We start from the raw sequence: 13,630 nt of genomic DNA, 5'->3' as shown, positions 1-13,630 counted from the left end.
ATGTTTTCTATCGCTTGCTGAGTGAGTATGTTGACACTATGGATGCGAAAAATTGTTATGTGTGTACACAAATTCCTGTTTCGGTACAAGAGGGAGTTACCTACCATAGTTTACCTTTGACCTATGGGATCAGCTGTAGCCTGTTACTAACCCGATTCTATAACCAGGAAGAGATACAGTACTTTTACTCTAATCATGATCTTGTGTTTTCTTATGTGCCTATCATAGAAGATCTGAATAGTGTAGTGAAATACTATGCCATAAAATTAGTTAAAGGGTTCTTTGAAGCCACGTTAGCTATTAGTACGTCTTATGCACACCTCAATAACCTGACATCTTTGCTTACACCTGTGGAGAAAAGCTTTTTAGATCATGCGGAAGATAGGAGAAGGGCTCTGAAGGGGAAGTTATAGAAGGGATTGCAACAACGTTCCTATGATAGTAGTGAGAGCTGTAGTGCAGTTAGGGAACAAGGGAAATTAGCTTTAGATGCACTACACCTAGGTAAGCTTTGCATAACGTGACCTAAGTCATATTATGATAATGTGTTTGTGGGAACGAGTGAATGTAAGCATGTGTTTTTGTTTCAGAGTAAGTGGACGTTCAAGTTAAATGGACAGGATCCAGCGCTCCCTGGGATCTATTATATATGTGGACTTAATGCTTATTACCGTCTTCCAAAGGGCTGGTATGGGACATGTTATATGGGGATAGTTTTCCCAGAGATATATCAGTTAGAGGATTTGAGGAAGTTTCTGAAATTGTCTGACTTACATCGTACAGAGACTGCTGCTGGTGTGGTAGGAGACATATTTGGAACAATAATTTCTTCAGTGGGAGTTATCTTGAACTCCATAAAGATTCGAAAGTTGTCTACAATTGTGGATAACATGCTGACAAATTTTACCGCAGCTATACAACTGATGGATACTGAACTTGCTGTGGAGAGGGCTATGACTCTTCAAAACTGGCTTGCTTTAGACATTCTTTTAGCAAAAAATGGCGGAGTCTGTAAGATGCTTAATGAGCGTCACTGCTGTGCCTATATACCTGACAATAGTAATGAGATTAGAAGTATGCTTACTAACCTAACAAGAGATAGTACTGATTTAAAGGAACTGAAAGAACCAGGCGTTTGGGAAAAGATTGGAAAGGGACTTGCTAACTTGGGGAGTTGGCTTAGTAACATTTGGCCTGGGATATTGGCAAAAATAATACAGGGCATATTGATTGTTTTAGCTTGTTTATTTGGGTTATGGCTATCATGCAAAATTAGTAAAAGAATTAGAGCAAAATTTGCAAAACATAATACGAGGAGGGAAGAAAAGAAAAGGGAGAAAATGTTCAGAGCAAAATATGGAAAGGCAAAGGTGGGGGAAGAAATTGAGATGAAAGAACTTAGAAGATTAATAAATTGTGAAGGAAAGGGATTTGTGTGATGACAAGAGTCATCAGAGGAGGGATTGTTGGAGTGTGACCTTTTACAATCAATATTACCATGAAAAGCTTGCAAATGAATGTATAATGAAGCTGCATAGAAAATGTGTTACAATAATATTAATGCACGCGTTTGAAATGTGCCCACGGGGAGTGGCCATGAATGTATACGATGACTAATGAAACTGATTAATGATGAATTAATAATGTATTCATGTATGGTTTTATATTAGCATTAAGAGTTATGTATTAAAGTTTGCTAAATTACTCACTAGGCCTTAGTTAGCAAGGGTTCGGGCCTAGCTGCTTATTCTCATATTACCCGTGTTTTCTAACGTGCAATGTGCTGCTTTCCAGAAGGACATGAAGCTGTACTTTTCCAGAAGCTAGAGAGATGTGTGTGTAGCCGTAGTAAATTCTTTCTCATGAGACCTGACTTGCTCAAGGAGACATTCTTGCTGAATTCAAAAGTGTAATTAGCAACAGGTACAAGGTCGCCTAAACCAAGGGAAGACAATGGAACTACTGACTGGAATGACTAGTTTAATGTTTCCTACCTGACATTCTACCCATTGAAGACGTCAATCACAGGAGCCAATAAACTGCATGAGAACTGTCTTAGGTGAAGATTCTAGTAAGGTGAGCGACGGATTATTGGACAGAGATAACGATGCACCAAATATTGCCCAATTGGAAATTAGAGACTTGTTTGACAAGTATAATATAACGGCGTGACACAAGGAGAAATTAGCCATTCTAAGCCACCCTCCCGCCACTTTGATGCTGTTACTTATCCTTACTCTTGAAGAGACTTTGGGGGTCATTACAACATTTACCGCCGATCAGAAGACCACCAACACACCGCCGCGGCTGTGGAATTCCACCATGGTCATTATGACCCACAGCTCGGAATCCGCCAAAATTTAGACACCCACACAAGCCCGCAACACCAAAGGTCAGTGATAAACTGGCAAAAACAAAACCTCCACCGTCACACCAACAGGAATACGCCCACACTATCACGACCCACAAATCCACGTGGCGGTCTTTCAACCGCGGTATTCCATTGGAGGTACACACCGCCGCGCTCAAAATACACACACATTTACAAAACACATCCACACTGGACAATTCGAAATACATACACCTGATACACATACACACACCACTCCCACACACCGAATACAATATAAAACACACACCCACATCACCCACAAACCCCTACTACCAAAAATTCCAAAAGAAGGCCAGAGAGAGACACCACAATCTACAAACAAGCATCCTCAGGCACTCAACACCAGCACCCACATAACATCCACGCACCTCACACAACACACCACTAAATATCATCCCACACATCACAACACACACCAACCCACACATCACCCACACCACCCCATGGCACGGCAAAGACACCCCAGGTTTTCTGAGGAGGAGCTCAGGGTCATGGTGGAGGAAGCCATCCAGGTAGAGCCACAGCTATTCGGAGCACAGGTGCAGCACACCTCTATAGCTAGGAAGATGGAGCTATGGCGAAGAGTAGTGGACAGGGTCAACGCAGTGGGACAGCATCCAAGAAATAGGGATGACATCAGGAAGAGGTGGAACGACCTACGGGGGAAGGTGCGTTCCGTGGTCTCTAGACACGACATCGCGGTACAGAGGACTGGCGGCGGACCCCTACCTCCTCCCCCACATCTAACAACATGGGAGGAGCAAGTCTTGGCTATTCTGCATCCTGAGGGGCTCGCAGGAGTAGCTGGAGGAATGTACTCTGGTAAGTCAAATCTTTACTATTACATCACCCACCCTACTTGCATGCCATCACATACCCCCACCCTCGCCCTCACCCCCATCACTCCAACTCCTCACAAATGTCACAATATTACAAACCACACATCCCAACACCAAGCCCTGCATGCAACAACAAAGCATGGACACCCATCACCAAAGCATGGCCACTGCACATACCCATACACCCCCCTAAACCATCATCACACAAGGTCCCACACAGGAATGCAAGCACTGGGGTACACGGTCACCCACCCATTGCACACCATGGCACACACACATGCAATAATCATGCTTTTACACCCCTGCAGGACCCCTACCCAACGTCACCGGACAGGAGGGTCCAGACATGTCCACACCACCAACAGAAGAGGCCCACAGTGATGACAGCAGCTCTGTCCAACTGGATCTAGGCGACCAGCCTGGTCCATCTGGGACCTCGGACAGTCGGTTCCCCTCACACTGGCACAGGCCACCACAGAGCTTCCCCCCTCTGGAAACACCAGCACAGCACCCACCCAGCGGGCCCATACCTCTGTCCTCAGGACACATCAAGCAGCAGTGTGTCCACCACTACAGGGAACCCAGGCTAACCCACCACCCCAACAACAACAGGGACTTGGGGGCAGTGAGCACACGGTTCAGGGGACAGAGGCCCAGAGAAACAGGGGAACTGGAAGGGCTGCTGTGCGACAGGGGGAGGACAGGCCCAGGGAACCCACTCTCCACGAGGCCCTCTCCAACATCATGGGAGCCTACCATCATTCCCAGGAGACGATGGCAACGGTACTGGCCAAGTTTCAGGAGACCCAGCGGCTGCAGGAGGAACAGTATTTGGGCTTCAGGGAGGAACTCAGATCTATCAATTCCACCCTGGGCACCATCGTAGGGGTGCTGAAGGAAGTCCTCAACACCAGGAGGGACTCTGTGGCACAACAAGGGGCTCCTGACACTAGCCTGGATGATGAACTTCCCACCACCTCTGCCGGCGCTAGTGGACAGGAGGCACCACCACAGGACCACCACACCAGCACCCCACCTTCTGCAGATGGAGAACCACCCCGCAAACGGTCCCTGAGATCCAGGACAAAGACAGAGAACGATGCCAAGACCCCCGCCAAGAAATGAGACCACCCTGATTGTCATCCTTTTGTCTCACCTTGTCACCCGGTCCATCCTCAAACTGCCCCAGCTCCACTTCCTATGCTCCTTTGGACAATGCACCTGTGAGACTAATAGCTTGGACATTCCTCCACCATCACCCCTCCACCATTTTACAACCCCCTCCAATATTGAGCACTTAAATAAACACCCTTAAAGCACAAAACAATCTGGAGTCTGTCTGTGATTTCGAATTAGTGTATTAGCAATTACAGTGACAAAATGCTCTTTCAAATGGAATGTCAACATACCTATGTCACGCAGCTCTAGTCCATGAGGAAACGAAGCAGATGTCACACAGTGGGAGCTACATCTGTGAAATCGTAAGGGAAAGTTAAACCTCAGTGACCATACACTGGGTGAAAAGGACAGACAGTAGAGCGGTAGTAGTGTTAAAGTACATGTAGCAGGCAGGTTTGTCTTCTTACCTGTGCCTCACTGGAAGTATTGCAGGATCACCGAGTTCCTGTTGTCGATGTCCTCTTTTTCTGCTTCCTCATCTTCACTGTCCACAGGCTCCACAGCTGCCACAACACCTCCATCTAGACCATCCTCCTGCAGAAAAGGCACCTGTTGTTGCAAAGCCAAGTTGTGAAGCATACAGCAGGCCACAATTATCTGGCACACCTTCTTTGGTGAGTAGAATAGGGAACCACCTGTCATATGGAGGCACCGTAACCTAGCCTTCAGGAGGTCGAAGGTCCGCTCTGTAATCCTAGTTCGCCCATGGGCCTCATTGTAGCGTTCCTCTGCCCTTGTCCTGGGGTTCCTCACTGGGGTTAGTAGCCATGACAGGTTGGGGTAACCAGAGTCACCTGCAACGGGTGAGGGACAACTGTTAGACACACACTAACTCTTAGGAATATCCCCTGACCCAGACAACTATTCCCACTGATTTAGTTCCAGGTGCTCACCTAATAGCCACACACGGTGCCTCTGGAGCTGACCCATCACATAAGGGATGCTGCTATTCCACAGGATGTAAGCATCATGCACTGAGCCAGGGAATTTGACATTAACATGGGAGATGTACTGGTCTGCCAAACACACCATCTGCACATTCATCGAATTATATCTCTTCCGGTTTCTGTACACCTGTTCACTCCTGTGGGGTGGGGACCAAGGCCACATGTGTCCCATCAATGGCACCTATGATGTTGGGGATATGTCCCAGGGCATAGAAATCACCTTTCACTGTAGGCAAATCCTCTACCTAAGGGAAAACGATGTAGCTGTACATGTGTTTCAGCAGGGCAGACAACACTCTGGACAACACGTTGGAAAACATAGACTGGGACATCCCTGATGCTGTGGCCACTGTTGTTTGAAATGACCCACTTGCGAGTAAATGGAGTACTGACAGCACCTGCACTTGAGGGGGGATTCCTGTGGGATGGCGGATAGCTGACACAAAGTCTGGCTCCAACTGGGCACACAGTTCCAGGATTGTGGCACGATCAAGCCTGTAGGTGATAATCACATATCTTTCCTCCATTGTCGACAGGTCCACCAGCGGTCTGTACACTGGAGGATGCCGCCATCTCATCACATGCCCCGGCGGATGGTGCCTATGGAGGAGAACAGCGAGCACAGAGTCCACCAACTCTGAGGTACATAAACACAGCTTACTCAGAAAACTATTCATATAACTAAATTTGCCTGCATGTGTGTTGAGCCAAGGCCTAGGTATGTGTGACGCAGTTAAAAATAAAGCCATGTGGGCCCCTGAAATGGCGGCTCCCTGGCCTGTAAAGTGGGACAATGGGATATGAGGTAACTGCGCCGGCGTTGTAAACCGTCACAGTAGATGGTCGAAGACCGCGTCGAAATTCTGCATTGGTTAACATTGGACCCTATGGGTCCCAGGAGCCAATGTCGATGTACGCCGGCGGTGACGGTACGCTCCGCCGCGGACGTGACCGCCATTTTCTATCTGTTCAATCACTCAATACCTAATCTTCGACAGGAGAGGACCTACACTGCAAGTGATGCTGTGACCTCAGTCTGGAAGAAACAATGGCTCGTGCGTCTGGGGAAAGGGCCCCTGCCTTCAACACGGAGGAGTTGGAGAAACTCGTGGATGATGTCCTCCCCCACTACACGCTACTCTACGGTCCTCCAGACAAACAGGTAAGTACACTGGGAGCATGCTGTATGGGCAATGCCTGTGTGGAGTGGTGTGGATGAAAGAGAGTGAGGCGTGCATGAAACGACAGTGAGTGCATGTGCCACATGGCAAGGGTAGGGATGCGGGCCAATGACTGTGATGGTGCAGTTGGTAATAACTTCTCTTTTTCCCCTGTACAATTCCTGTAGGTCAGCGCCCACCAGAAGAAGGATATTTGGCGTGCCATCTCCAAGGACGTCCGGACCCTGGGGGTCTACCACAGACGGAGCACCCACTGCCGTAAAAGATGGGAGGACATTCACCGCTGGAGCAAGAAGACGGTGGAGGCCCAGCTGGGGATGGCCTCCCAACGTGGGAGGGGTGCCCGTCGCACCATGACCCCCCTGATGGATCCTGGCGGTGGAGTTGGATGGGCACTTGAGGGCAACACAGCAGCAACAAGGGGGTGAGTACACTCTCATTCAGCTGATTCAGCACGCATTGTAGGTGTCTGGGTGGGGGAGGTGGGCTGTGGGTTCCCCTAGGCCAGGGCGAGTTTGCTAGTTAAGTCCCCTTTTTCAGGCAGACCCTGTGGCACCCCACCCCACCTGGGTACAGTGCCAACTACACCTAGTCAGGCTCCTGTGACATCCATGTGTGCACAAATCGGCCATAGCCTTGTAAGCCATGTCCCAGGGATTGAATAGTGGACCCCAAGTGCACGGCGTAGTGCAGGGGGCTTCTGTGTCTGTCATGTCCGTCAACGGTAGCGGTATTGCATGCACTCAACATGTCTTTCTTCTGCTTCCCCCCCCCCTTTTTGTGGTCTCCCTGTCCTTGTGTGCATTAGCATCCTCAGGCGGAGGAGCAGTGGCATCGGAGCAGGAGGGAGCTGCATCCCACATGGCCCTGGAGTGCGAGACTACGGACTCCGAATGCACCAGTGGGATGGAGGGTGAGGGGAGCTCCACAGCGGGGACACGAGCTGACACCAGAGAGATGGACTCCTCCTCTGATGGGAGCTCTCTTGAGGTGGTGGGCCCATCTGTGGCCCCCGCATCTACTGGTACAGCCGCCACCCCCTCCTCCAGCACAGCCCTCCCAGCAGCCCCTCTGCCTTTGCCCCGAGCCCACTCACCCATGAGGGTGGGCATCACCTTGGCCCCAGGCACCTCAGCCCCTGCCCCTGTCACCCTTGCTGCCCTCAGTGAGGAGGCCATTGACCTCCTCAGGCCCCTCACTGTTGGGCAGTCTACCATTTTGAATGGCATCCAGGGTGTAGAGAGGCAGTTGCAACAAACCAATGCATTCCTGGAGGGCATTAATTCTGGTCAGGCAGCCCTTCAGCGAGCTTTTCAGACTCTGGCCTCAGCACTGATGGCAGCCATTGTCCCTGTCTCTAGCCTCCCCCCTCCAACTTCCTCCACCCAGACCCACACCCCTGAACCTCAGCCTATACCAAGCACACCATCAGACCAGCATGCACACACGTCAACACACAAAGGAAGCTCTGGCAAACATAAGCACCACACATCCCACAAGCACTCACGCAAGCATCACACACATGCAGACACACCAACATCCACTGCCTCCACTGTGTCCCCCTCCTCCTCGTCTCCCTCATTCCTGCCTGTCTCGTCTCCACTCACACCTGCATGCACTACATCTTCAGCCACTACATCCATCACCAGCACACCCACCACCACACCCCCCTCATGTGCAGTCACCACCCCCACTACCATTCACACGTCCCCTGTGTCCTCTCTCAGTGTGTCTGTGAGGCCACCTCCCAAGGTACACAAATGCAATCACACACCCACCCAACAGCCATCCACCTCACGACAGCCTCCAGCCCATGCACCTTCACCCAAAGTCACCAAACGTACACCTCCTACAACCACTACCTCTTCCTTCACTCCCAAACCCCCTCCATCTACCCGTCCCAGTGTTCCTAAGAAACTTTTCCTGTCCACCCTTGACCTCTTTCCCTCACCTCCCCCACCCCGTCAGTCTCCTAGGGCCCGACTCTCCAGGTCCCAACCTAGCACCTCAGCCACAACATCGGCGGGACCAGTGGTGCCAGTAGTCACTGGTTTATGGAGTGGACCAGGCAGCAGGGCAGGCAGTGTGGCATGGAGCCACAGCACGGACAGTCCCCCACCTGTCAAGCATCAAAAGTTGGCCAGAGAGGGGGAAGACACCAGCCACCAAAGCTGCTCACAGGGGTACAGTTGGGATTGTGGCGTCAGCTGCTACACCTTCCAAGGTGGGGAAGGGGCACAAGAAAACTGGCAAGTCTGGGAAGATCAGCACGGCGGAGAAGACCGTCATCAGCCCCGCTGCCCAGGAGGCGACCCCCAGCAGTCACACTGCCCGGGAAAGACCACCTACAGCAGCCCTGTTGCCCAGGAGGCGACCGCCAGCAGCCCCACTGCCCTAGACAGGACCGCCAGCAGCAGCCCCGCTGCCCAGGGGGTGACCGCCAGCAGCCACACTGCCCCAGACAGGACCGCCAGCAGCAGCCCCGTTGCCCAGGAGGCGACCGCCAGCAGCCCCACTGCCACAGACAGGCCCGCCAGCAGCAGCCCCATTGCCCAGGAGAAGACCACCAGAAGCAGCCCCGTTGCCCAGGAGGCAACCGCCAGCAGCCCCACTGCCACAGACAGGACCGCCAGCAGCAGCCCCGTTGCCCAGGAGGTGACCTCCAGCAGCCCCACTGCCCAGGAGAAGACTGCCAGCAGCAGCCCCGTTGCCCAGGAGAAGACCGCCAGCAGCAGCCCCATTGCTCAGGAGGTGACCGCCAGCAGCCTCACTGCCCAGGAGAAGACCGCAGCAGCAGCCCCGTTGCCCAGGAGGCGACCGCCAGCAGCCCCACAAGCACCGCTGCCAAGGACACCGCCGCCCCAAGCACCGCTGCCAAAGAACCGCCGCCACAAGCACCGCTGCCAAGGACACTGCCGCCACAAGCACCGCAGGCCCATGAGCGCCAAAAGCTCTGACGCTACTGAGGCACCCACGAGCAGGATGAAGCACTCTGGGCACAAACCCCCCTCCAGAACCAGTGGAGACTGTTATCCACTACCTCTGTCCTTGGCAGGTTGAAACACTCTTGGCACAAGGCCCCCTCGAGAACCAGTGGAGAGATACATCCACTACCTCTGTCCTTGGCAGGATGAAGCACTCTGGGCACAAGGCCCCCTCCAGAACCAGTGGAAACATACATCCACTACCTCTGTCCTTTGCAGGATGAAGCACTCTGGGCACAAGCCCCCCTCCAGAACCAGTGGAGAAAGACATCCACTACCTCTGTCCTTGGCAGGATGGAGCACTGTATGCACATCCACTTGAGAGACTGTGGCTTTGCACTCCCCAGGATATTGTAGTGGGCAAACCACCCACTGTAGAGACTTGAGAGAATGTGGCTTTGCACTCCCCATGATTGAACAGTGGGCAACCCACCCACTGTAGAGACTTGAGAGACTGTGGCTTTGCACTCCCCAGGATATGGCAGTGGGCAAACAACCCACTGTAGAGACTTGAGAGACTGTGGCTTTGCACTCCCCAGGATTGAACAGTGGGCATGGGACCCCCTTGTGGATGTGGCTTCGTTCACTCAACCGGCTGAGGTGCCCACCCTTTCCCTTCCCCCTGAGGTGCCTGTTTTATTTCTATCTGATGCCCCTGCAGTGTTCTCTCAGTCTTGTTGGGGTATCTTGTGTGGGCCTCGCCCATGCCTTTTGGGCCAGTGACCCACAGACTATGATGGTGGACTCCCTTGGACTTGTGTTCTTGGTGTATTTAATTGTATACAGTATAAATGTATATATTTGTAAATATTTTGGATGTATGTAATTGAATATATCACAATTTTTTTACTCATTTCCTTTTGTCCTTGCAGGGGGGGTTGGGGGGCGTAACTGTGATGTATCATGATGTATTAGCGTGTGTGTTGTAGTGGGTGAGGGTGGGGGTGGGGGTGGGGGTGTTGCGTGTGTGTGTCACAGTTTTTTCCCTCCCCTCTCCCCTGTGTCGTAGGTGCAGTACTCACCGTGGTCTTCGCGTTCGTGCTCCTGGTAGGGGAGCAGGAAGATAAAGGCTGGAAAAATCTGGAGCTCTGGTTCCATGGCGTCCTGGTTCCTCATGGGGTATGTAGAGGTGAGCGTTTTCCCTTTGAAGTCGTGTTTACGGCGTGTTTTTGTTCGCAGTGAATCTTCCCCGGAAAAGGTGGCGGATTTGTGGGTTGTAATTCTGTGGGTGGTACATTGTCCTCCGCCTGTCTGTTGGCGGTGACCGCCGCTGTGTTTGTTTGTACCGCCGTGGTGGTCGGAGTGTTTAAGTGGATGTCTATGGTGGCAGTTTCCGCCACAGTCGTAGTTCCATTTTTTTTACCGCCGGCCTGTTGGCGGTCTTACCACTGCTTTAACACCGACCGCCAGGGCTGTAATGACCACCTTTGCCTTAAGCTGTTTGATACCCTAATCCATCCTTACCTTACCCCTTGTCCGAGATGCACTTCTCCTTCTTATGAGGGAAGAGCCCTTTTGCTATACCTTGCTGAGCCTTACCAGCTTATCCTGGCTGATGGCGAATCGACTGCAGTCCTGAGGACGAAGACTTTCACTGTATGCTGCCCCGTTTGGATGGGTAACTATCTGATGATAAATTGTAATTGTCTGTTTGCCTTTGCTTTCTAGGTACCAACTGCTCTTTTGACAGAGGCCATAATTAGATGTTTTGCATGAAGCCCAACATGCTGATGCTAATTAGAGGTTAGTTAAGGAGTTCACCAAAATCGGGTGCGAATAGACAAATGACTGAATCTTTGCTTTGTTGAATAATGTACTAATAATATTTTGCTAAAGGTTGATTCATGTTGACTTCGTGCTTTGTGCTAATGTTCATGATCTTTCCATTGAAAAAATATTATTTGAGTTGCCATATTGTAGTTTTGTTAATGTGCTTATTGCTTATTGGTATTGAGACTAATGAATATGCTAGTAGGTTGTAACTAATAGGGAATAAATATCCAAAATCGGACTAGATTTGTGTGGTTATTCAATGGCCGAAAGGTCATGGTGTGTTTCATTCTCATTAAATGTTATTGATTAGTTACTGTGAATATCGATTTGATTATCGGTCTATGGATTGAGATGTTAAATGGATATCTCATCCTGAGGAGTCTCCAATCAGGGTCAAAAGGTTCATTGGCCTAAAACGAGTCCCCTTGTAAGTAAACTATCAAAGGTGGGACGCGTTATCAAACTTCCCCTCACTATTTCAGTATATTAACTGGATAAGATTTATCATGACTGGACACCAAAGAGTTTAGCATGCAGACCACAAAATGCATTTAATTTACCACAGTACAAGAACACAATATCTTTGTAGTTTGAAAAAGGATTTTAAAAAGTGTACACAATTTCTCCAGAATTTGAAACGTGCTGTATCTTTTCTTAGAAATCATATCACTCATATTTCCAAATCATTAATGAAGTTTTCCTTTCTAGTCTGCAGTTCTGCCATTTTTATATTGAGAGATCCATACTGATATAATATAGTCAGTTGTGTAAGCATGATTGTGTTGCAGGCTGTCTGATTTTGGAAGTGGTATCATTTTCTTTCATAACTTTTCACACTATCACCTGGGAGTTTACATTCTAGAGACATTGCCTCTGGTTTCTCCATTTTAGACTACTTGGCACTGGGAAAAGGGCATAGGGTTGCAAGCTAATGAAAGGTTACAGCCTGATAAGGAATCTCTGTACTAAGAAACATGTTTATTCAGTAAATTTGTAGTTTCCTACTTCCTACTCCATTGTGGTTTCTTACCAGTTTCAAATCGGCTATGGTTAATGTCTTCCTTTACCGAATGTCATTAATGTAACAAGGCATTAACACTTTGAGCACTCTGTCAAACCACAACTGCCTAAAAACTGGACAAGTGCAAGGAAATGAGGACCAACATTGGTCCTCCAGCTCGAAAAGAAGACATTTCCAACTTTCCTGCACACATAAAGCAATTCAATTCCATGCAGAAAGGTATGGAGGCGGACTAGAGTGGTATAGTCAATCCATGCCACTGGGAAAGAACCACACACCTACCTCTGCTTCTGCCACCACTGTGTCACGTGCTGAATGAAGGTCACCTTCAGGCACCACAGGCATCTTGATATTCTTAAACTCATGGAGGCCATGAGAGGCTTTCAGGAAGACTCCATACCAGATCCATAAAAATCATGTTGAGGCTTCAAGGAGTAGAACATGAGGGCAGTGTAGATAGAAGGAATGATCTATAATTGATAATTATTAGAAGTAGTCCTCTACTAGACATTGTCACACTTCGGTTAAGTCACAGTTTGTTGTCTACTATACGTCACCATAGTGAGAAATTAATTTTACTGTGCGAAAAGTATTGTAGCACATAGCACTTTAAATATCAAATTGTATGGCTTTCTCCTAGACCCAGTCATGTTTCACCTGAGCTCTTGTGTTCTTTTGTGTTGCAAAAATGCTTTTATATTACTCTATTGTTATAATAAATGATGATGAAGAGAAACTGTGTGCCTATATATAAGTGGTACAAATATATTAAGCAATTGCTCATCTGGAGAATGAATACTAGGCATTGTAACATACATGACTATGGGCCAGCATTTCAGTCTTGTGAGGAAATTGAATAAAGAAGAAGATTTATGAAACCATTAAAACCAAATCTGGCAATAGTTAAAATCTCTTTATTAGTTAAACCAAGTTATTATGAAATACCTCCACCAACTCTTTCACTCAATAAGACCTCAAGAAATCATAGAAACACAGAATTATTTCCCTCATTGTACTGGCCAGAAATATTCATAGAGAACAGAGAAGTACACGAATGAGTAAAAAATACCAGAGCAGCATATGGACTACTGCCCAATGATGAATAATTTTAAGGCATGTAATGAGTAAGAATTAAATATACTAGTTTAGTAGTTCATCCAAAGCCCTCAATATGAGTTGTGGTATATCACCAGGAATGAATGTCCCAGTCTCTCCAGACCCATCATAATCAGGTCCACAGACTCTGGACCTGATAACTCCAGGCCCGGAGGCACAATGCCTGTCTGCAGGCGTACAGGGGCTTTGAGCAACAAA

At 49.1% G+C, this 13,630-nt stretch overlaps 1 protein-coding gene across 1 annotated transcript in view; it reads left to right on the top strand.

The window, feature by feature from the left end:
• LOC138265100 (kyphoscoliosis peptidase-like) overlaps positions 1-13,630 on the top strand; it is a 538,792-nt gene that overhangs the window by 410,808 nt on the left and 114,354 nt on the right. The window lies entirely within an intron of this gene.

This window comes from Pleurodeles waltl, chromosome 11 (genome assembly GCF_031143425.1).
Source record: "Pleurodeles waltl isolate 20211129_DDA chromosome 11, aPleWal1.hap1.20221129, whole genome shotgun sequence".
Taxonomy (NCBI): Eukaryota; Metazoa; Chordata; class Amphibia; order Caudata; family Salamandridae; genus Pleurodeles; species Pleurodeles waltl.
Note: the sequence above shows the minus strand (reverse complement) of the source record. Positions and strands in the feature narration are given on the sequence as shown.